Source organism: Nomascus leucogenys, chromosome 11 (assembly GCF_006542625.1).
Source record: "Nomascus leucogenys isolate Asia chromosome 11, Asia_NLE_v1, whole genome shotgun sequence".
Lineage (NCBI taxonomy): Eukaryota > Metazoa > Chordata > Mammalia > Primates > Hylobatidae > Nomascus > Nomascus leucogenys.
This window is the reverse complement of record NC_044391.1, coordinates 87,807,173-87,833,192: the sequence shown is the minus strand read 5'-3', so window position 1 is coordinate 87,833,192 and position 26,020 is coordinate 87,807,173. Positions and strand designations below refer to the sequence as shown.

General features: G+C 36.2%; 1 pseudogene; it reads right to left on the bottom strand.

Annotated features, from left to right (window-relative positions):
• Positions 1-1,988: 1,988 nt before the first annotated feature.
• LOC100607402 lies at positions 1,989-24,185 on the bottom strand (annotated as a pseudogene).
• Between the last annotated feature and the right edge of the window lie 1,835 nt (positions 24,186-26,020).

Genomic DNA, 26,020 nt, shown 5'->3' with positions numbered 1-26,020 from the left:
AGGAACTTTTAATTTATTAAAAATTGAACAATAATTATTGATAACCTGACTAATATTAAATAATTCTTAGTTAAAATATGTTCCCAAGTTATTCTTTATCACATCGCCTGGTTCATTTACTACTTATTATAATAAAAATATTTCATATAATCTGAAATAATGGTATTTTGTTTTTTAGAGTTTTTATTTTATATCTTACTGTTTGGTTCCACATGGGAAATAAGTTGCATCATGCAGATTTCTGTTTTATTTATACATTTTTGAATCAATGGCACTTAATTCATGGTCAGACACAGAATAGGTAGTCAAATATTGTAATGAAATAATTAATGATTGCATTAATTATGCAAAGTTCCCTGAACATGATCTTGGAAAATAATGCAACTTTGTTTCTAGTGTAAGAAAATTTCAGTTGCCTGCCTTTAATATAATCTGGATTTGTAAAATATATGGCAGATATGTATACCTTAAATTTGGTATTCTACCTGTATTTATTTTATTTTCTTCTCATGTTCAAGCCAGGTTATTGTTTTCATTCGTTTTTCTTGTTCAGGCATTTTGTCATGCCTCTATTTTCTTACTTTGTGGTGATTTGTGTTTTTAGTATTTTTATTTCTAAATGCAAAATGCAATTGGGGTGGGGAAGAGCAGTTTTTAAGAGAAAGAGTTAGCAAGAGAAAGATCTACTATAAATTCATGGATGCTGTGATACTCACAGATACTCTTCAGAAATAAGATTTATTATTCAGTCCTCTACTCTCAGCACACTTTAGGAATTGTTTCAGTTGAAGAGAGTCATCTGGCCCAGGGCCATAGCCTCTCCATACTATTTGTGGAACTCTTCACATGGTTTTATGAGGTTTCCTTTCCCTCATTTGATTTGTCTCTTTGCCCATTCATTTTTTCTTCCTCTCCATTCTAGAGGAATTAATTCAAGCACACTCCAAAATATAACTACTGTATGCAAAACTTCGTTTTACACTCTGCTTGCAGGGGAAACCAACTTGGAAATGTTAACGCAGCATTTTTGTCAGAAAGAAAACACTTAGGTGAGATTTTGAACTGGATTAAATACCTCCCATCTGGAAATGAGGATTCCACAACCATGGTGTGGAGCAGAGAGAGCTCCTGACCCAAAGTGGCAGTGCTCACCTGTGATAAACTGGGATGATACAATTGGTGGGGATATGCAAGCTAGGTATTCCATCAGTCCTTGGAGAACTATAGGGGAGATAATAACATTGAGTACAGTAGAATTGATCAGTTTAATTACTTTGGGAAAAATAACAAAAAAACAGAGCAATTAATTGGCAACTAATGCTAACTGTAAAGGTAAAACCAAGTCTCATTATTGTGCAACGTAGATCTCATCTTCTACATTGGGTAGGAAGAGAAAGCTGAGGACCAGGCCCATGCTTAATTGTGAGAATACATGACCTCTAAAGAGAGTCCCATGGTTAAATATTCACACAGAAACTCTGGGAGATGGGGCAGAAACACTGGTAGAATGGCTTCTAGAAATATGAAAATGTAAAAACATATACAGACTGTAGTAAGCAGAATAATGTCCACTAAAGATATTCTAAGCTCCTAAACCTTTAGTATGTTTGGCTATATAGAAAAGGGGAATTAATGTTTCAGACAAGATTAAGATTGTTAATAAGTTGACCTCTAAATGAGAAGTTATCCTAAATTGCCTTGGTAGGCATAATGTAATCACAAGAGACCTTAAAAGTGAAAGAAGAAAAGCAACAGGAAGATTTCTTAAAATGCCTCCAGTTCAAGTCAGAATTAAGGTGAATATTAGGTCCCACCAGCTTTACAGAGCTGTAGATGTTTTGCTGTTGTTCCTTCAAAAAAGAAGAATCTACAATAAACATGTTCATTTGAGAAAAATACTGTGTTTGTTAACTTTTTCTAGCCATCCCCAAGTTACTTTAAACTTTGTATGTTGTTCAAGAACAGAGTATATGCTGGTTAGGATGTGCTCATAGCTGATGCATCTCCAAAAAATTTTTCATGAAGGCGGCTAGCTTCTGAACATCTTCAATCATGACAGCATTATACAGAGAGGCCCAGATGCCTCCCACAGACCTATGCCCTTTCAAGGACAACATATTGAATTCAAGAGCTTTATCAAGAAGTCTTTTTTCTAAATCATCATCTCCTTTGGCATTGCCAGTGCGGAATGGAATATTCATTTTGCTTCTATTTTGGGGCTCCACTGGACATACGTAGAATCCTTGAGAATTATCAATAATCTCATAAATCATTTGAGATTTGATGGAGCTAAGCTTCTCCATGGCCGCAACACCTCCATTGTTTTTAATCCACTCCAGGACCAAGCCCATGACGTAGATGCTGAAACACGGAGGCATGTTGTACAAGGAGCTGTTTCCAGCCTGCACCTTGTATTCCAGGACCGAGGGGCACTCTAGGAGAGCAAATCCCAGCCAGGTCATCATGGACAATCTCCACGGTGACCCCAGCAGAGTCAACATTCTTCTGGGCACCAGCAAAATGCCTTTGCTGCTACTTTATCTAGTTAGATTTCAAACTTCCCTGTGGACTTAATAATGTAATTTGCAATTAATTGTTTCTGGAGTCATGGGAACACACAGCATGGAGGGTACGGGGGACCTCTAGGTGCTGAATCTAGACATCTTTGGGGTCTCCTGGGTTCAGTGGCTGTTGATTCAAGGTCAACATTGCCCATTGGAGGAGTGGTTTAAGAGTACCAGGCAAAGGGCAAACTGTAGATCGATCTTTATACTGTTATTACAAGAGAAGTGACATACTTTATGTATGTTTATAGTAGCAAGGTTGGTTTTTAGTACCATATACTTTATATTTCTATACATTTATGTTTCTAATAATACGGTTAACACTGATACATGTAGACACTTTTAGAATTTATTAAATCCTTGACCTTGTGCGTTATTCCATTAGCAACAGTTGCACCCCCTCCCCGGTCTTCCCCTTCCTCTTTTTAAGCTGTTTTATGAAAAAGATCTAGAAGTTCTTGATTCATTTTTACCATTCTTTCCATAGGTAGAAGAGAAAGTTGATTGGTTGGTTGTTTTTCAATTATGACATTAAATTAAACATTTCTGTTAAATTGCCTTATCCTTTGTTCTCTTGACTGCTTTCTTTGTAACGTTTGACGACGAGAGTGAAACTTTGCTGAAAAGTTGTTCCCCTATTGTTTATCTATTGTCAGTATTTTATGTTGAATATGTAAAGAACATTAAAGTCCTAAAACATCTAAAAAAAAAAAAAGTGAAAGAAGAAAGAACCAGACAGAGGGCAACATGGGAATTTGGGCAATGATGCTGCTGAGTTATGAGCCAAGAAATGCAAGCTTGCTCTTGAAGTTGGAAAATGCAAGAAAACGTATTTTACTAGAGCTTGCAGAAGAACGCAATCTTGCCAACACCCTGATTGTAGCCCAGTGAGACCCTTTTCAGACTTCTGACCTCTAGAACTGTAAGATAAATTTGCGTTGTTTTAAGACTCCAAAATATGGGTAACTTGTTAAAGTAGCAGTAGGAAACTAATACACTTACTGAGATGCCAAGGTTGCTGCGGTAGATGTGGCAGAAGGAATTAAAAGGCCACAATTTGCTTGCAATGATATTCTGTGTAAGATATCAGGAGTTTGGTTTGAGACTATTGCAATAAAGTGAATATCAAAATAAGGCCAGTCACAAAGAGCATTTTGATTTTTATGTGCATATGAAAGTTATGTTGAGTAGATACACATGGACACAAAGATAGAAACAGCAGATACTTGGACTCCTATAGTTGGGAGGTTAGGGGAAAGAGAATGTTGAAAAACTATCTTTTGGGTACAATGATAACTATCTGGGTGATGGGTATACTGGAAGCATGAACTTCACCGCTATACCAGTATATTCATGTAACGAACTTGCACATGTATTCTCTGACCCTAAAATTAAAAAAAAAAAAGAAAAAAAAGGTTAGGTTTACACTACACTGTAGTCTAAGTGTGCAATGACATGTGTAAATTATGTATGTATCTTAAGTAAATTTCATTCCTAAAAGATGCTAACAACAATATTTTTGATGCTGACTGATCAGGGTGATGGTGCTGAAAGTTGAAGTGGTTGTGGCAATTTCTTAAAATAAAATAATGATGTTTGCAAAATTGATTTACTCTTTCGTTCTTGAAAGTTTTCTCTGTAACATATAATACTATTTGACAGCATTTTACCCATAGTAGAATTTTTCAAAAGTAAAGTCAATCCTCTCAAATCTGCTTTATCAACTAATTTGATGTAATAATGTTTTTAATTCTTTGTTGTTGTTTCAATAACGTTCACAGCATTTTTACCAGGAGTATATTCCATCTCAATAAACCACATTCTTTGCTCATCTATGAGAAGTAAATTCTCATGGGTTCAACTTTTCTCATGAAATAGAAAAAAATTTAGTCATATATTCAGGCTCTGCTTTTAGTCCTAATTCTCTTGCTATTTTCACCACATCTGCAGATATTTCCTCCACTTGAACTACTCAAAGCGATCCATGAGGATTGGAATCGGCTTCTTCCAAACTCATGTTAATGTGGATATTTTGATCTCCTCCTACGAATAAATCACCGAAGTGATTAATGGCACCTACAAAGGTGAATCCTTCCAGAAGGTTTTCAGTTTCCTTAGTCCATATTCATTGAAGGGATCATTTCTTAAATAATAAGATTTAAAAGTTGAAATTACTCCTCAATTCAAGTGCTGCACAATGGACATTGTGTTGGCAGGCATGAAACAACATTAATCTCCTTGTGCATCTCCATTACAGCTCTTGGGTGACAAGTCACATTGTCAATAAATAAGTACACTTTTAAAAAGAATCTAATCTAAAGGAGCAATAGGACTCAACAGTAGGCTTAAAATATTCAGTAAACTAAGCTGTAAATAAATTAAACATCATCCAGGCTTTGTTGTTCCATTTATAGAGCAGAGGCAGAGTAGATTTATCAGAATTCTCAAGCGCCCTAGACTTTTCAGAAAGGTAAATGAACATTGGTTTTAACTTCAGGTCACCAGCTGCATTACCCTGAAGCAAGAGTTAGCCCCGCTCTTTGATGCTTTGAAGATAGGTATTGACTTCTTAGCTATGAAAGCCCAAGATATCATCTTCTTCCAATAAAAGACTAATTCATTTACATTAAAAACCTGTTGCCTTTTGTAGCCACCTTTATTAATTATCTTAGCTAGATCTTCTGGATAACTTGCTGCAGCTTCCATATCAGGACTTGCTGCTTAACCTTGAATTTTATGTGATGGAGATTGCTTCTTCCTTTCTACCTTATGAGCCAACCTCTGTTTGCTTCAAAGGTTTCTTTTGGCAGCTTCCTTACATTTCTCTGCCTTCACAGAATTTAAGAGAGTTAAAGCCTTGCTCTGGATTAAGTTTTGGCTTAAGTGAATGTTGTAGCTGATTTGATCTTCCATTCATACCACTACATTTTCTTTCCATATCAGTAATAAGGTTGTTTTTCTTTCTTATCATTAATGTGTTCACTGGAGTAGCATATTTAATTTCCTTCAAGAATGTTTCCTTTGTATTCACAACTTAGCTAGCTGGCAAAAGAGGCCTATGGCCTATCTCAGTTTTCAACATACCTTCCTCACTAAGCTTAATCATTTGTGGTCTTTGATTTATTGGGAGAGAAATGCAACTCTTTCTTTCACTTGAACGCTTAGAGGTTATTGTGGAATCGCTAATTGGCCTAATTTCAATATTATTGTGTCTTAGAGAGTAGGGAGGCCCAAGGAAAGGAAAGAGACTGGGCTATGGCTCGTCTATGGAGCAGTCAGAACACATTCAATATTTATTGACTAAGTTTTCTATCTTACATAGGTGCGGTTCATGACATACCAAAACAATTACAATAATAGCATCAAATATCACTGACCACAGATCATCTTAACAGGTAATAATAATACAAACTTTGATATATTGCAAAATTACAAAAATGTGACACAGAGACACAAGTGAGCCTAGGCTGTTGAAAAAAATGGTGCTGATAGATGTGCTTGATGCAAGATTGTCATACACCTTCAATTTATAAAAAATGCAGTGTTTGTGAAGCACAGACAAGGTCTACCTATATGTTAATGAGAAAGTAGCATCCTTACTAACAAGTTCACTGATTGCTTTTTTTAGGATTTTCCTAATGTTAAAAAAAAAGTTGATTTTTTTTTAACATCAGGAAATAACTTGGCTCTCTGAGAGCAAAGATTAAGTGCCATCACTTGACCACAAAAATAAATAAATAAATAAATAAATAAATAAATAAGATATCTGGTGGCATTCAAACATCAGAAGTCAGGCTGACTCAATTATTGTTATTGGAAGCAACATCATATTGGCAGCCATAGGAGCCTAAGTTGCATAGAGTTATAATTTTTTTAATAAAAGACAATTTTCCTAATGGCAAGATAGATGAGCAGCCAGTGAGATTATGACTATTCACACTACAATCAAGAAAGAAAGAAGAACTTATGAATGAAAAAGGCAGACATTTCAAAAGATAGCCACAATTTCATCATACAGACTCCAGAACTCGGACAGTTTTGGGATCCAGAACACATTAACTGAAGGGTCAGGCAGAACCCCAGGAGGAAAGACTGACAATACCACAGCCATTGTGCACAGTGATGGTTCCTCAGTCCTTCCTGGAAGAGACCAGTGGTCATTTTACTTGCCTGGTTATCCACTGGGAAAACGGACAACATAAAATCTTTTCAAAACCATTAGACAAGGGCTTGCGTTAATATTGATAGCCAGCATTCAATCTGTCATTGTGACTTCTCGGTCAGAGTGGAGACAAATGTGAGTGAGGTGATGAGTAGAGTCTGGCCTAGGTCCTCACAGTGGCTCCAGAGCTTCTAAGGCCACAATCCAATGGTCATTTCCCTGGTTGCTAGATGTATAGTTGGAACTAACATACTTGATACTTCCACAATTCCTACATTTGCTATTTGGCCTATGTGGGGTGAGAGCTGTCTTAGCGTGAAAGGACAACTGAAAGTTTTTAAACTGTTCTTCTATTATATAAGATAGTAAATATAAAAATATCTCATCCTAAAATGGGTGGCAGAAATAAGTGCTGTTTCTAAAGAGTCTAAACTAAAGAATACAAGTGAAGTGTCCTCATTTTATCACGTTAATTCACCAGCCTGGCCTGTGCAAAGACCAGCTAAATTCAAGGATGACAGCAGACTCCTTTAATCTCAAGCAAGAAATAAACTCAACTCAGCTGTAGCTGTTCTGCCAGATGATAGATAATCTGTAGAACAGATTAACATAGGCTAATATACAGGATATGAGCCATTGACCTGGTAAATATGTTTGTATCACCTTTGTCCAAAAACAGTTTGCTTTGACTTAGATTAAAAGCAGTTTGCATTCACGTGAAAAGGTCAATGGTATACATTTATAGCCTTCACTCAGGGCCATGATAACTCTTCTTTCCTTTGTTATAATCTAAAGAGACCTAGAACTACTGGATGTTTTGCAGAATATTGTCCTGTGTCACTATATCAATTGCATTAAGCTAATAATCCCAGATGAGAAAGAAATGCTAGTACATTAGTGGCCTTTGTGGAAACATGCCCTTCAAGGCATGTGCATGCCTTATATCAGAGAGCATAAGAAAGCTGCACAATGCCTAGTAGGCCTATCTGGGTTCTGAAGGCAGCATACTCCACACTAGGAATAGTGTTCGGATCAATAGACAGGATGAATACCAGCTTTAAATGGAGTCTAGAGGTTGTATAGCATGAGCAGGTTATGGTACAAAATACCCAGCTACTTTGAGCAATATGATGCAATATGACCCTATGGTATTAGAGCATCAATAAAGGAATTCCAATGAATCCCACTAGAGTTCTGGAATGGAACTGTGTTATGTGTATCAGAGAATTACTAAACTTTCAGAAAACTACTGGCATTCTCCTGGACCTTGGTAAATACAGAGAGTCTAACCATGGTATAATAAATGACCATGTGGCCAGAGCTGCCCATAATGAGCTGGTTAATGTCAGCTCCACCAAGTCACAGGTCATGCAGACCAGCAACAGTTGAACAATCCATTGTAAGATAGCAGTAGTATACCCTGGATATCACCTGAGCAGTACCAGAGGGCATAAGAAAGCTATGTGTGCAGGTGGTGCAGGACAATCACATCAATCACCTCTGTAGTTAATCTCTGAGGGTGCTCACATTTATGCCACAGGGAGGCTCCCTATGACCAGTTAATAGAAGAGGAAGACTTCACTGCTTGGTTCATACATGTGTTGGTTTAGTGCATGGGGTGGCTTTGAAATACTATGGCAAGAAGAAATTTTCCCAAAGGGGAAAACCTTACATATTAACTAGTCATTCACTTTGAATAGAAAGAAAACTTGAATTTAGAATAGTCATTGAATCACAATGCTATTCCTATTAAACGACCATAGACATTCTTCACATAACTAGAAAAAAACTCTGTTTTGAAATTTGTTTATTTACTTTTTTTGAGATGGGGTCTCACTCTGTCACCCAGACTGGAGTGCAGTGGTGCAAATCTTGGTTCACTGCAACCTCCACCCCCCAGGTTCAAGCGATTCTCCTGTCTCAGCCTCCCGAGTAGCTGGTATTACAGGCCAAAAGAGAGCCCAAATACCTAAGGCAATCCTAAGCAAAAAGTACAAAGCTGGAGGCATCATGCTACCTGACTTCAAACTATACTACAGGGTTATAGTAACCAAAACAGAATGGAACTGGTACAAAAACAGACACATGGACCAACAGAACAGAATAGAGAACCCAGAAATAAGACCACACACCTACAACTATCTGATCTTTGACAAACTTGATGAAAACAAGCAGTGGGGAAAGGATTTCCTATTCAATAAATGGTGCTGGAATAACTGGCTTGCCATATGTATAAGATTAAAACTGGACCCCTTATTTTTAGTATATGCAAAAATTAACTTAAGATGAATTGAAGAGTTAAACATAAAACCAAAAACTATAAAAACTCTGGTAGGCAATCTGGGCAATATCATTCAGGGTATAGGCATGGGCCAAGATACCATGAAAAAGATGCCAAAAGCAATTGCAACAAAAGCAAAAGTTGACAAATGGGATCCAATTAAACTAAAGAGCTTCTATACAACAAAAGAATCAACAAAGTAAAGAGACAAGCTACAGAATGAGATAAATTTTTATTGTAATCTATTCCTCTGGCAAAGGTCTAATATCCAGCATCTGTAAGGAACTTAAACAAATTTAAAGAATAAACAAATAGCCCGATTAAAAAGTGGGCAAATGACATGAAAAGACACTTTTCAAAAGAAGACATATATGCGGCCAACAAACATATGAAAAAAGCTCAACATCACTGATTATTAGAGAAATGCACATCAAAACCACAATGAAGCTGGGTGCTGTGGCTCATGCTATAATCCCAGCAATCTGAGAGGCCGAGGTGGGCGGATTACCTGAGGTCAGGAGTTTGAGACCAGCCTGGCCAACGTAGTGAAAGCCCATCTCCACTAAAAATACAAAAATTATCCGGGCATGGTGGTGCATGCCTGTAGTTCCAGCTACTCAGGAGGCTGAGGCAGGAGAATCACTTGAACCCAGGAGGCAGAGGTTGCCGTGAGCCAAGATCATGCCACTGCACTCCAACCTGGGCAACAGAGCAAGACTCTGTTTCAAAAAAAAAAAAAAAAATCATCTCACACCAGTCAGAATGGCTATTATTGAAAAGTCAAAAGACAACAGATCAGATGCTGGTGAGGTTTTGGAGAAAAAGGAACCATTTTACACTGTTGGTTGCACTGTAAACCAGTTTAGCCATTGTGGAAGACAGTGTGTCAATTTCTCAAAGACCTAAAAATAGAAATACCATTTGATTCAGCAATCCCATTACTGGGTATACAACCAAAGGAGTATAACTCATTCTATTATAAAGACACATGCACATATATGTTCATTGCTGAACTATTCACAATAACAAAGACAAGGAATCAACCTAAATGCCCATCAATGATAGGCTGGATAAAAAATAATGTGGTACATATACACCATGAAATACTATGCAGCCATAAAAAAGGATGAGATCATGTCCTTTGCAGAGACATGGATGGACCTGGAAGCCATTATCCATAGCAAACTAATGTAGAAATAAAAACCAAATACCACATGTCATCACTTATAAGTGGGAGCTAAATGATGAGAACACCTGGACACATGGAGGGGAATAACACACACTGGAGCCTTTAAGAAGAGGGAGGGGCCGGGCGTGGTGGCTCACGCTTGTAATTCCAGCACTTTGGGAGGCCGAGGCGGGCGGATCACGAGGTCAGGAGATAGAGACCACGGTGAAACCCCATCTCTACTAAAAATACAAAAAATTAGCCGTGTGGTGGCGGGCGCCTGTAGTCCCAGCTACTCCGAGAGGCTGAGGCAGGAGAATGGCGTGAACCCGGGAGGCGGAGCTTGCAGTGAGCCGAGATTGCGCCACTGCACTCCAGCCTGGGCGACAGAGCGAGACTCCGTCTCAAAAAAAAAAAAGAAGATGGAGGGTCAGGGAGAGGATAAGGAAAAATAACTACAGGGTACTCGTCTTAATACCTGAGTGATGAAATAATCAGTACAGCAAACCCCCATGATGCAAGTTTACCTGTGTAACAAACCTGCACTTGTATCCCTGAACTTAAAATAAAAGTAAAAAAAAAAAAAAAAAAAAAAAAAAAAGAACATGCATTGAATCATGAGCAGTGGCGAATGTTTTGTCTGGTTGGTCAAGGCCTAGAAGGAGAGCTTGTAAGACTGAAGGAAGGTGATCTCTAGTAGTGACATATGGATGGACTTGTATTTCTTGTTTACAATAACTCAGAATTTAAGAGGGATGTGTAGTAGAAGATAATACCATAATGGGAAAAATATGTAGGGTTTAATGGAGGTAATTTATCAATAGGAGGGAGTATTTAGAAGAAGAATAGTTTTTTGGAGGAAAAGACTGAAGGTGGTGAAATCAGCATCCTTTTTTGTAGCTGTATCAGCTGCATCTAGAATATGCCTGGCATACAACAGGTACTTAGTAAATACTTGTTAAAATACTTGTTGAATAATATAAACATACAAAATATATCACCAAGAGGGAAGTATATGGAATAAAATTATGTACAATTTCAAAAAAATAGGTAACAATGTTCAATTGATGATTAAAATGATGGGTTACTGGCAGTTTGTAGTTGAGTCAACTTAAAGAAGTTAAGTTACTTAATGTCACCAAGATTCTATTTCTTCAGTTTATTTTATAAAATGTAATTATTGATCATATTCACCTCATATATTTTTTGATATAAATGTGCGATTGCATCTAAATGCATCTAAGCCTACTAGTGTTGATTTAGTAAATGTTTAAGAAAATTTAACCATTTAATAAAGTTATTCATGAAATTGTTGCAAATAAATTGTAATTTATACATAAGAAAAATATCAGTGTCTCAGTGTTTATTCTCTGTATTTGCCAGTACATAACAGTATGCTTTCACTCAGCAGGAAAAAGATACATCAAATGACTGTCTCTATTTAAAGATTAAGTGAAAACTGGGAGGGTGAAGAGCTAATTTCATAGTCAGTTGATTGTATTTTTTCACCTTAAAATATGCTTATTGCTTATTGCCTCTAGTACACTTGAGCATGTAAATCTGTTCATTATATTTACACACTGATTCAAGAGCTAAAAGACAGATGACAGAGATTTAAACAAAGTGAGTGAAAAACCAAATTCTCCTTGTGCTGATGTATGCTTTTTCTCACAGAAATGCCTAAATGCATTAGCTGAAGTGAGGCTGGGAGGATCTTTATTAATACTTACATCTGTTGTTGCAGATGTAGATAAAATGCCTTTCTTTTTTTAATTTTAGAAAAAGACTGGTAAATGATGTACTTAAAAAAATCTTCACTTTGAAATACTTTTCTGCATTTCTCTACATTTTTATATTCACTGTTAAATATATACATATTTAAATATACAAATTACTATATGCCACAGTTTTTAAAAGCATTTCAACAGTTAATATAAGAAAGAAAACAGCAAAGTTTTTGTTTAAAATATAAAAGAATCAATTCATATCAATCTGAGTAATTTCAAGTTTTTGAAGAATAATTTATCTACTTCTTTCCTTGACTAAGACAAATATTTATTCTCTTCATTCAGTTCTCCAACCTTTTCTTCATTAAAAAGTTTCAAAAAATTAAAAAAAGGAATGTCTATATGTCCATTTTATGATGAGTTGTCTTAAGCCAATGTGTGAAGATGTTACAACCATTATTATTTTTAAAAGGACTCTGATTGTGTACACTTGAATTTCCTGATTTCAAATCATTCCTACATTTTAGAATAATATGTAGGTCATTTAAGATTTCTTATTACATTATTAAGGCACATACAAGCTGAAAAATATTATGAATGTTAGTAATCAGATTCCTAAAATACACATTAATACAGCAATTTCTAGTTAGTAAATCATTTCTTTTTATAGAAAATATTTTTGCTGTGCATTTCAAATGCAGCCTATGAGGGGTAGAGAAGGAAAAATAATTTTCATTCCAGGTGATTCGGCAACTCTTAAAAGAGTCAGCATGTCTGAGAATTTCTTTCTACTGCAGCCAACCTCTACTGACAATCTTTTACTTGACAGCATTTCTAACAAGCCAATTCTTTCCAAATGCGTGTTCTGCTTAAATGTTAGTCATACTCTGCAGCCAGGATATTATGAAAGATGACTTTTTAGCATGTCTTTACTTACAATGAGAATTAGTTTTAATTCAGTTTTAAATTTGTGAAAGTTGAGTATGCGAATTGGGTCATTCTTGCCATACTCAATTAAATCAGAGTTGAGAGGCCAGGGAAAAAGCACTCAGGACATAAAGCACAGCTTCAGGAATTGAATCCTCTGCAAGCCCAGCATCTGAAACTACCTGCTGTAACCCTAAGGCCAGTTTGACCTAGTGACTGCTAACATGACCTGCCATGACTCTAAGATTAGTTTTACCTACCACTGTCACCAGACAATCAGAGCTTGCCAGCACCCAAATGCTTCTCTAGTGACAATAAGCTTTGTTTTAAAACAATACGTAACATTTCTCTGACTCCAAATTTTTATTTGTTCTTCAGACATACAAAAGACCACCAAGTCTGTGTGTGTGCCCTGAATTGTAATTCTTGAAGTCCTGAATAAAATGTTAAGTTTAGAGATGTATACTCTCATTTTATTTTGATATCAACAAATTATTCATTTGAGGAAAAGTTATTTACAATGCGTGAGAATTAGGTGGGGTTGAAAATCAGATGTTAAAGGATATCGATCATCACGTAGGTAAATGACTTTGTTCTGGAAGGCAGAACACAAAAAGAAGTTTTACTCTTTTTTTGACCTTAAAGAAATTGGGGGTAAAAGTTATTAGGTTGGTAACTGCGGTAATTGCATTAAAAGAATGGCAAAACCGCAATTGCTTTTGCACCGACCTAATAAATACCTAGAAATTCTCAGTAAGAGGCCTGAAACTGAAAGAGGTGAAGCTGTGCACAAGGATTTAGCTGAACTGCTTAGAGAGGAATCCTGGCTCTAAGTGGTAGATGCTCCTTCTCCTGAATTGGCCCAGAAGTGGCAAGGCCTTCAGAAATCAAGTTAGAATAGTAGTGAAGCAAAGTTTGACACCATAGGATACAGTCTGGTGTCTACTTCTAGGAAACAAAATGAAAAAAAGGTCTCCAAGAAATTGAAACTCTTACCAGTAGAATCCACATTTTCAGCCTGAAACCATCCTATATTAGCTACATAAGTAAGTTAATCTCCCTTAGAAAACAGAAGCATTTGTAGAGGAAAAAAATATAAAACTATATTTAGTAAGACAAGGCAAATAGTAAACAGCTCAAACTAAAATATCTTAGCATCATTAATACATAATTTCACTAAAAGAATATTTATATTATCTTTACTAGGTAAGGATATCCTTACTGATACCCTTATCAGATATTATGAAGAATGCTGAAGACCTGGCAGTAAACAAGAATATTCTGCCCTTTCCTTGGGTAGCTTATATTATAGTGACGGACAAAATTGAACAAGTGCATAAATAAGATGGTTCCAAAATGTGCTATATTTTGTAAACAGAGTAAAGAGGATGAGTTAATAGGGACCCTGGGAATAAAGCAACCAAGGGCAAAACTGAGAAAGAGCATCCAAAGAAGACGAAAACTAGTGCAAAATCACAAGATGTAAAAGCTACTGCAGGATTCTGGAGAAGGACGGTGTAGTTGGAATATAGTGAGTGAGTGGATACTTCTGTAACTTTAGCTGAAGGCATCAGCAGGAACCAAATGTAAGAGAATCTTATAGGTCCTGGTAATCAGTTTAGATTTAATTTGACAAGCAATGAAGAAACCTCTAAATACTTTTTAAAGGAAACTCATCTAATATTATATTTTAAAAATAAGTTCTCTAACTTCTGTGTGAATGAATTTTAGGGAATGGTGATAAGAAGATTATTCCACAGAAACCAATTGTGAGGATAATACAGTTATCCAGATGATATCTGGTTAAGGGTAGGGCCATGGAGGTAGAGAGAAGTGGAAGGAATTTGAGATTTAGGAGAAAGAGCTTGTGAACTTGTTAATGAATTATACACGGGCTCCAGAAATGGGAGAATCAAAGATCAAATATATAGATTCCTATATTTGTGACTTAAGAAATGGTAGATTGGCTTTGGAAATTAAGACTTCTGGTTTGGAAATTTTTGGTTTAAAGTTATGATTAGACAACCTAGGGGAATGGTTAAGTAGTTACATATACGATATGAAGTAACACTGGAGTCATTTACTTACATGTGTATGTGTATTTTTTTGTTTTATTCTTCCTTAGTTTCTAAGTAAATTTTATTTTGAAAATTACTGTTCATCATTTCATAACAGAATGGAATGAAAAAAAGACAATTAAAAGAAAGGTGGTTTTTTCCACACACCCATACCTGCAGAGCTAAGAATGTTAGAACACCTCTGGAGAGCGGTAATTACAATTTAAGCAACATTATCTTGAAATATGGTGGTGAAAACCTGATATCGTTTACAATGAGTTCCCTGAAGTCATATAGTTTTTGCATGATGATTATAGAGTGTATCTTATTATGGAGCTAGAATTTCCTCATTTACTTCTTTTCTAAGCCATTATTAAACTGTCATTGCTATTAATATTTACTCACATTTACCCCGTCTTCCACAAATAGAAATAGTTAATCTCCCTTGTACCCTCACTGTATGATAGTTTGGCTGTGTTCCCACCCAAATTTCATCTTGAATTGTAGCTCCCATAATCCCCATGTGTCATGGGAGAGACCCAGTGGGAGATAATGTAATTATGGGGGGAGCTGATTTTCCCATGCTGTTCTCGTGGTAGTGAGTAAGTCTCATGACATCTGGTATTTTTTTAGGGGCAGTGCCCCTGCACACACTCTTGTCAGCCACCATGTAAGATGTGCCTTTGCTCTTCCTTCACTTCCTCCATGATTGTGAGGCCTCCCCAGCCATATGTAACTGTGAGTTCATTCAATCTCCTTTCCTTTATAAATACCCAGTCTCAGGTGTGTCTTTATTAGCAGTGTGAGAACAGACTAATACAGTAAATTGGTTCTGAAAGGGTGGAGTGCTGCTGTAAAGATACCTGGAAATGTGGAAGTGACTTTGAAACTAGGTAACAGGCAGAGGTTGGAACAATCTGGAGGGTTCATAAAAATAAAACTGTGGAAAAGTTTGGAACTTCCTGGAGACTTGGAGGGCTCAGAAGAGAGGAATATGTGGGAAAGTTGGAACTTCTTAGAGATTTGTTGAATGGCTTTGACCAAAATGCTGATAGTGATATGGATGATAAAGTCTGGGATGAGGTGATCTCAGATGGATATGAGGAACTTGTTGGGAACTGGAGCAAAGGTGACTTTTGTTACATTTTAGCAAAGAGACTGCTGGTATTTTGCCCCTGCCCTAGAGATCTGTGGAACTTTGAACTTGAGAGAGATGATTTGGGGTATCTGGCAGAAAAATTTTCTAAATGACAAAGTGTTCAAGAGGAAGCAGAGCATAAAATTTGGAAAATTTGTGGCCTGCTAATGCAATAGAAAAAAAACAAAAACTTTTTGGGGAGAAATTCAAGCCTGTGGCAGAAATTTACATAAGTAATAAGGAGCTGAATGTTAATCAACAAGACAATAGGGGAAAATGTCTCCAGGGCATGTCAGACTTTCACAGCAGCCCTTCCCATCACAGGCTCAGAGGCCTAGGAGGGACAAATGGTCTCTTGGGCTGGGCCCAGGGCACTCCTATTTGTGCAGCCTTAGGACATGGTGCCCTGCACCCCAGCTGCTTCAGCCCCAGTGTGGCTAAAAGGGGTCAATGAACACCTCAGTCTCTTGCTTCAGAAAGTTCAAACCCCAAGCTTTTGTGGCTTACTTGTGGTATTAGGCTTACAGGTGCACAAAAGTAAAGTACTGAGGTTTGGAAATCTCCACTTAGATTTCAGAGGATGTATGGAAATGCCTGGAATTCCAGGCAGAAATTTGCTGCAGGGGTGGAGCCCTCATGGAGAACCTCTGCTAGGGCAGTGCAGCAGGGAAATGTGAGGTTGAAGCTCCCACACAGAGTACCCACTGGAGTATTGCCTAGTGGAGCTATAAGAAGAGGGCCACCATCCTCCAGATCCCACAATAGTAGATTCACTGACAGCTTGCATTGTGTGCCTGGAAAAGCTGGACCCTCAATGTCAGCCTGTGAAAGCAGTCAGGAGGAGGGCTGTACCCTGCAAAGCCACAGAGGTGGAGCTGCCCAAGGCTGTGGAAGCCCACCTCTTGCATCAGCATGACCTGGATGTGAGATATGAAGTCAAAGGAGATCATTTTTTAACTTTAAGGTTTAAAGACTGCGATATTGAATTTTGGACTTGCATGAAGCCTGTAGCCCCTTCATTTTGGCCAATTTCTATCATTTGGAATGGGCATATTTCCCCAATGCCTGTGTCCCTCACTGTTTCTAGGAAGTAACTAACTTGCTTTTGATTTTACAGGCTCATAGGTGGAAGGGACTTGCCTTGTCTCAGATAAGACTTTGGACTGTGGACTTTTGGGTTAATGCTTAAATGAGTTAAGACTTTGGTGGACTGTTAGGAAGGAAAGATTGGTTTTGAAATGTGAGAACATGAGATTTGGGAGGGTCCAGGGGTGGAATGATATGTTTTGGCTGTGTCCTCACCCAAATCTCATCTTGAATTGTATTGCCCATAATGCCCACGTGTCATGGGAGGGACCCAGGGGGAGGTAATTGAATCATGAAGATGGATTTTTCCCATGCTGTTCTCATGATACTGAATAAATCTCATGAGATCTGATGGTTTTATAAAGAGAAATTTCCCTGCACATGCTGTCTTGCGTGCAGCCATGTAAGATTTGCCTTTGCTCCTCCTTTATCTTTTGCCCTGATTTTGAGGCCTCCCCAGCCATGTGGAAAGATATACAGTTGTCATTTTAAAATGTGAAATATAAAACAGATTTTATTTTAGACATTTATAGGGAAAAAGCATTTTTTCATTACTAGTTTTATAAGTTGTTTGCTCTTAGACTCCTAATGAGTCCTCCTTCATTATCTGTAGCTGTTCTGAAACATAAGCTCTCTACTGAATGCCATCCATGTCCACTAACACATGTTATGCTGGGTCTAAATTCTGAAGAATATTTGAAGTGAGTCGGAAGATTGTAAATAATATGGAATTTTCTTCAAGTCTTATGTCTACGGTGACCTCTTCTTCATAACGATTCCTGAGGGCAAGTAGTATTGGGTTTTCCAATTCTGTGAACCCATATTAAATTTATGTATCTGTTTTAGAACCCATTGTATAAAATTGCAATTATTTATTTACACATCAATCTATTTTTTATAACCTGGAAAGCCTTAGAGGCCGCAGGATATTTAAGTACTTTTGATATCCCTGCACCTAAAGAAATACATGATAGTAGTCAGGGTAAATTTATTTAGTGTCTGATGGATTAAATTGAATTAAAATGGGTGGAAAGAAAGGACGTTATCTCAGATTGCAAAGTTCGTGGTGATGCATTGAGGAATAACTTGCAAAATATATTTTAGGAGCCTTTTAAATGTTATATAACAGTACATATTTTAATACTTAACTCAAAGGTTACTCTTTCACTAAGCAGTCAGCATAAACACCTTAAATCACATGTTAGCTACAGCATTGCTCCCTAGACTACAAAAAGATGTGACGTAATTCTGAAGAGGCAGGAATGAAAAATAAAAATTAATTGGAAAAGAATCACTCCACTCTCCCCCTGAAAGATTGCCATTGTTCAAAATTTCAGTTACTTTGAACAAGTAACTATTTTAAAAAATGAAAATATTAATGAGAATTAAAATTAAAATGCAAATAGCTTAATCTTTCTTTGCTACTTTAAATTAAGCTTAGAATTTGACCAGGGAAAAAAAAAACAGAAGGAAATGAAGGTGTTAGCTTCAAAGCAGAGTTCATAAAGCAGACAGTCCTTGGGGGTTGAAGGTGAAATGATAGCATGAGTTCATTATAATGGATTGTTCCGCAAAGAGATGGAACTAATAGGCATCACCAAAAAGGATGACCCTGTAATGTGCATGTTTAAGATGACATAATAGGATAAAATTTGAAGGCCACAGATCAATTGCTCAGAAGCTCAATAAGAGTAACTTTGCAATTTGAAATAAGAAAGTTTAGAAAGCATTTAAATTATTCTATTAAAATAATAAATTACATGTCCTTTTGTCTCAGAAATTTTTATTTCTATTTCATGCATTTTTTTATTTCCCAAAGTAGTTTGATTAATAAAACATCATGCTTTTATTTATGAGCAACTATGACAGTGTAGTATGGGATGAACAGATACAATCAAGTAAATTTTTTCTTGCTTTAAGTTGCTGTTAAGAATGAAAATAATCCATGAATTAATAGAGGTTTTCAGAGTTTTTATAGTGTATGGTTGGCATATGAATAGCTAGGAATCTTAAATAAACTGATGCTTTGTATTGAAAAGCAAAAAAACACAAAAAGTATTTTAAACTTCTATTTTGATTATATTGTCCCTGATCTAGTCTTAGGGAGGCAAGAGCTTGCCATTAAGAAATCTCTGTATACCAATGTGGTTTTCCTGCTCATTTTGACATCTGCTGGGCAGCAGCAGGGTGAGACTTGCAAAGAAATGAAAAGGATGGAAGAGTTGAATGTGTGAGGTTTTTTTAGCTGATCACACTACTCTTCTATAGTCTTCATTATTCCATTGTCTGTTCCAAATTTTTCTTTCCCCTAAATTAAGCCTCTCAATTTACTAGTGAATGCAGTATTTCTTAGAATTTGTTCTATAGAATCATAGTTTTATGAGCTATTATTTAGAAAACAAAAAAATGCTAGGGTAAAATAACTTTGAGAAAGAGAGAGAGTGCAAAACAAAGTTAAGCAGATTTCTTTACCACAGGTTTGTTTAGAGGATTTCTGATTCTAATGTATGTTATAAAACTCCATAAAAGGAATATTATATGTGGGATGTTTTCCATATTTATTTGATGACTAGTAGGTTTGTATGAATACCTAAGCACATTAGACTAGGGATTTGGCAAAGGAAGATCACCAGCGATGTGAGAGTCAGCATTTTTTTTTTTTGAGATGGAGTCTCGCTCTGTTGCCCAGGCTGGAGTGCAGTGGCACAATCTCAGCTCACTGCAACCTCTGCCTCCTGGGTTCAAATGATTCTCCTGCCTCCACCTCCATGGTGGCTCACAACTGTAATCCCAGCACTTTGGGAGGCCGAAGTGGGCAGACCACCTGAGATCAGGAGTTTGAGACCAGCCTGGCCAACATGGTTAAACCCTGTCTCCATTAAAAATACACAAATTGGCCGGGTATGGTGGCTCCTGCCTGTAATTCCAGCTACTCAGGAGAATCAGCATTCTGAACAGTCGCCCGAGAGCAACTGAAAGTGTATTAAAGTATATTTAAGATATAAAGAATGACTATGAGGATACAAAAGGGGCATCCCTAATTTCAGTTGGTGTATCATTCAGATTAGAGATGGGCAGTGACTGATTTAAGGGCAATATTGACTCCAATCTTGCCCTAGAAGAACTAAATACTCTCCTTACCCCATTGCCATAGTCTTCCAGTTATTAAATTGGGAAAAAATAGAACAAGATGAAATAGCTACTCACTTCCAAAAATAAGGAAAACATAATGTTGAAGAGCTAATATCCTTGCAATATAGGGCAAAAGGAGACATATAAAGGTATTTAATTCACTGTTTTCTATTTACAGACTTCCAGGATGTTTGATAGCATACTCATCCTCAGGATACCTACAAGGGAACTGCCGAGGCAAGAGTAATCCAATATCCCATCTTATTCTGCCATTGGAAAGATAAGGCATCTACTGAAAATGTGTGAAGATGGGGAGGGAGTTGAGACTCATAATAAAAATTGGATGCACATTGCTCTGCTGGGGAGGATGGAACAATTCATAAGACATAACAGAGACAAAAACCAAGTTACCATCCCCTCCCATTAGATGGAATAATTTTTAAAATAAGTATTTCTAGCAGATATTTTTAAGAAAAATCCCTAAAGTATTTTTCAAAATCTTAGGCTTGCAAATTGAATTTTGGAAAGAGTTCATACATCAGAGAAACTAATGCTGCGAATGATTGTACTTACCCATACCTATTTGCCCTGGCAATACGTAAGTGGGACAGAGGAAGATGGAGAAAAGGAGTCTAAAAAAAGTAACAAAATAATGATTACCGGAAATAAGTAGGAACATTTAGGTCCATAATAAAACACCACTATAATCTGCCACCTAACATGGGAGCATTGCCAAACTCTAAGACCATGGATTCCTTTGAAGAGATGCAGAGAAAGTAAGTAAATAGATCCTTGATAGGTGAAAACATAAGCAAAGAGCCACATGCCAGTCTGTGAGCCCACTTGTGAGCTTGATAGGCCAGAAGCTTGAGGTGACCAGAAGACCTAGGGAAGACTCCAGAGTGTCAGTGAGCATTAGAAGAAGCAAAAGCAATGATGGTAATACCCAGGGATCAAAGGCTAGCACACTATTATTTTTTCCTGTACTAGTTAAGTCTCAATATTCTTGTCAATCTCAAATAGGGAAGGTCTATATCTTAAGAGGATAAAGAATAAGATATTTGTAATACAATGGAGGCAGAACTTCTATTATTTTGAAAATGAAAGAAAAATAAAGAAGATATGATTGTTAATGAGAATATAAAGGCATACAATTTTTAAAAAGTACTCATTTTAACCCATTTTACTTAAAAGATGTTTATATATTGAAGGCTTGTCTGCTAAAATGAAATATAATATCTTATCAATAATATTCGATAGTAATTTGTAGTAAAATAAAGGTGAATGATTTTTAAGTCTATAACATTCTAAAGGGGATTTTGTGAACCTTGTGTTCCGTAAAATGCATACTTTGAAACTAAGTCACTTTAGTCTAATACATTGATCTTTCTTGTTTTAAATCACGGTAAAATTTTAAGCTATCCTAAGAATCTATAGCCATATCTTTCAAAAAGTATCTACTATTTGCATATATTAACCATTGATATTTAAACACTGCTATTGGATTCCTTCGCAATTATAACATACGAAATTAATTAGCTTCTGTGTTTATATTTCAACAACATTTACATAGCCTTAATAGAGAGTACCATTAACTTACATTTTTAATATTAAAAAAGTATTATGACTATATCTTGTTCCAAAATAAGAGAGCAATTAGGTTACAACATCTGTCACTTCATTGATTATTATTTAAGTTGTCTGACTTTCTAGGCAGATGTTCTTGTCCTCCCTCACAATTCCATGTGACTGTTTCCTGAATTGTCCAAGATTATATTTACTCTAACCAAATCATATAATTAGATCTAAGGCTTTTCTAATTTTATATCGCTTCATTAAACATTTTCTGAATGTTTATATTCAAGCATTGCATAGTTTATTGATGAAAGGGGTGGAATAAAACTACCTGATTTTGTGGTCTGGTAGAAGACAGTCACAAATAATTAAATAACTTATCATGTAAGTTGAAAACATATACAAAAAAAGAGTTAAAGCAACAATATGCCTGTTGACTATTTTAAAAAATAGCAACTAATCTTAACAGAGTATTTTATAAAAGCATAACAATTTCCTGAGTGACTTCTAAGGCCAATTTGTATTGTAATGGCTGGAAAAAGAAAGGGAAGGACAATCAGGTTGTGGTAAAAATATGAGAAAGGTAATGGAAGTTAAAACAAAAAGAGTAAATGGATTAGTTGAGGAATGGAAACAATTTCTATGTTACTGGGACGTAGGATGCCTGGGTAAAATTTTGACATGAGACTAATAAAATCAGACCGTAGAAGCCACTTGATGTCTCACTGAAGAATTTTACTTGGAAAACTCTAAAGGGTTTTGAGGAGAGTAGCTGGAATCAGAGAGACCAGTTCAAAGCTGAGAAATTTCAAGAATTCATGAAATTTGGCCTGGCATGGTGGCTCATGCCTGTAATTCCAGTACTTTGGGAGGCCGAGAAGGGTGAGTCACTTGAGGCCAGGAGTTTGAGACCAGCCTGGCCAATAAGGTGAAGTCCAATCACCACTAAAAACACAAAAATTAGCCAGTCGTGGTGGCATATGCCTGTGGTCCTAACTACTTGGGAAAACTTATGAAGTCTCTATTGAGGAAAAAAAATCATTAAAATTATTGAAGATCTCTACTTAAAGTAATTCAAAGGATGATGAAGCCATTAAATACAAAGAAGGACCCAAGGGAAGGATCAATTTTTGAGAGCCAATAAAATTTGATTTTGAATACACTGTATATATAAAGTTGTCTAAAGACCCATGGCTCATGTTCAGCCAAACCTGATATATAGGTCTGAAACCTATTGAGTCAGAGGTAGCATTTACAACTAACGCATACTAACGTTTTCCAAAACTGTGGGAAAAGATTAATCCAAGAAAAATGCTCAGAGAGAAACTCGGAAAAGATCTAGTGCATATTGTTAAGCAATGAGTTCCTTAGGGTTAGAAGAATGTGAGCCTAGTATGGGGACTGAAAATGTGCAGTTAGACCCGTAGAGAATCAAAAGAAAATAGACTTAGGGAAGCCAAAGACAGAGAGACTTTGAGGAGGAAGGGAGTAGTATAAGAACAAAAAGTGGATAAATAGGCATGACAATAGACCTCCAGCAGATTTTGCAAGATGAGAGCAAGCTACAGATTTCAAAGGATAAGGAGAAGATGGTAAGGAGGAAGACTAATCTTATGAGGATCTTAGTAATGAAAGTTATAAAAGAAATAAGATAACTCATAGGGAGATCACAGACTAGGGAAAACGTCTTCAGCATGAAAAAAAGCACAAACATGCTTAAAAATCAAACTGAAGAAGCTAGTTGGGAGGAAAAGATAATTCAAATAGTTATAATTGTTTCAGCCCTCTACTCCCTCTTTGCCAGGTAATCTTACATGTTTTACACATGTAAGTCAATCCTCACAATAATCTGTAATGTGGGTAAGATCATTCCTATGGTAAAGCACAGGGAACAGAGTCTTAGAAAGTTTAAGAAGGTTTCATAGTATGAGTAACAGAACCAGAAATCACATCAGTGCTATCAGAATCCAGAACCCATGTTCTTTTTATTACTCCATGTTGATTCATCAAGATTGATTCTGTAAAGCAATAGGCAAAGAATATTTGAAGACAGGTACAAGGTCCCCAGCTAAGTGAAATGTTGTTCTTTCCTTCAGTAACTAGTTGAAATCTATTTTTTACCATAATTATTTCATATTTTTTCAGCCTCCTTCTTTAGCAAATATTCTATATCCTCATTCTGCAAGTTTAAATGTAATTATCAGCCAGTTTAGCCTGAATTGTATTAGGTAGCGAAGGTCTTTCTAAGAAAGTTCCTTAGTGCCTAACTCTGCATCTGAGGCAGCTCTTGCAGAAAAAACCTATCCTCTCTAAGTGCTACAGCCATAGAACTCACTTCCTGTTTTTCTTTACCTGATCCCTTTGACATCGTCTTCCAGCACACCATCAGATAAAGTAAGATTTACAGTTCATAATATACTACAATATTTATAATATAATATTTCACATACAAAAACATATGATATAGTAATCCTACTTTATTAGTTATTGTTCTGTCTGATGTGTGTTCATCACATTGTATTTTACTCATTACGCAGTTGTGTCAATCATACCAAGTGATTCATGACAAAAAGGTAGCAACGAGATAATCTACTTTTTAATATAAAATGAATTAAAATATAAGCTGGCTGTTAAATGGTCAACTGTGTTTTAAAGTGAGTCCTGCAAGGAAATGATAAGTAGTAAGTACCTATCCATTACCAAAGCGATTCCTTCAAAGTAGAACAGGAGGATGATTAAAATTCTGTTGATAGAATATTTATTCATAGTCATTATTCAACAACAGACACTTTGTGACCTCATAAAAATGCTATCACCCATTTTCTCATTCATATGTAACACCAGAAAAAATTAAACTGGCCCCAATCATAATTTATATGGGCAATACAATCCCTTACTTACACTTTAATGCCATTTCATCAAAGAACTCTCATATTTGTCACTAAAGGACATACTAAAATTCACAACAAGCTCATATCTAAGTTTTACTCTTCATTTAAGGGTGCAATTATTTGATATAACTGACCCACGAAATACAAATAGCATAGACAAATAGAAATCTCTAAATAATATATTATGTTAGTTTTCACCAAGGATAATGTGTTACCTAGAATTTATTCGTAAAGTATTCTAAGTTAAATTTGAAGCCAAGTTGTATTTTTTTCTTTTTCTTTCTTTTCGTTAAAGCAAATAATGCACACACCACATTCGGATAACTTTGCTTTGCAGTAATTTTCAGGGTCCCACATTGTCTAATGAATAATTACATAATTCGGTTTGGTTTGATAGGAAGAATAATGCCCTCACTCCTCCCAAATATGTGCATAATTTAATTTCCAGAACCTGTGAATAGCTGCTTTATAAGACAAAGGTGACTTTAAAAATGTGATTAAAGATCTTAAGATAGGTAGATTATCCTGGATTATGTAATCACAGGGGTCCTTAAATACAGAATCAAAGTTAGATTCTGACCTCCAGGGTTAGAAGATAATAAATTAATGTTGTCTTAAGCCCTCATTGTTATAATAATTTGTCACACTTCCATACAGAAGCCCCACTTCTCAAACCACTTAAATATCTTTTAAATGAATGCCTTAAAAAGTGCCCTACCTAAAGCCAGGAAACCTGCAGACAAATGGAGCTTACATTGCTCCCAAAGGCTTTCTTTGTATGTGGAGGTACAAGGCATATTGGGAGTGAATATATTGAGTGTGTGCTATTTTGTGACACATTTAATAGACCATATTAGTCCAAGGTTACCCATATCATTATTATATGTGCATATATGGCAAAAACACATTATCACTGACAAAAATATGTACCCTTCTTGTAAATAAATAAATAACTCATCTGTAGCTTTTATATTTGTAAATCAGAAAACTTTGTTGTTAAAACTGTTGTATTTAGGAAACAATTGCATAAATATTTATTATGTCCTTTTATAGTCTCAAGAAGTGTAGGGATAAAAAAGTTTGTACTTTATATATGAGGGTAAATTTTTCCTGAGCATTCGGTGGACCAAAATCAGGGACTCCCACAGGCAGTTCTAAAAGTGCATATTTCTGATCCCCACCTAAAAATACTAAATCAGAAAGTATTGTTGCTGTGATTCCTTTTGTCTGGTATTTTGCCTCAGGGATTTTTGTACATAATACAATTTGAGAGCATTTTGAGAGCATTGGTAGAGGATGGGGGAGGGGTATG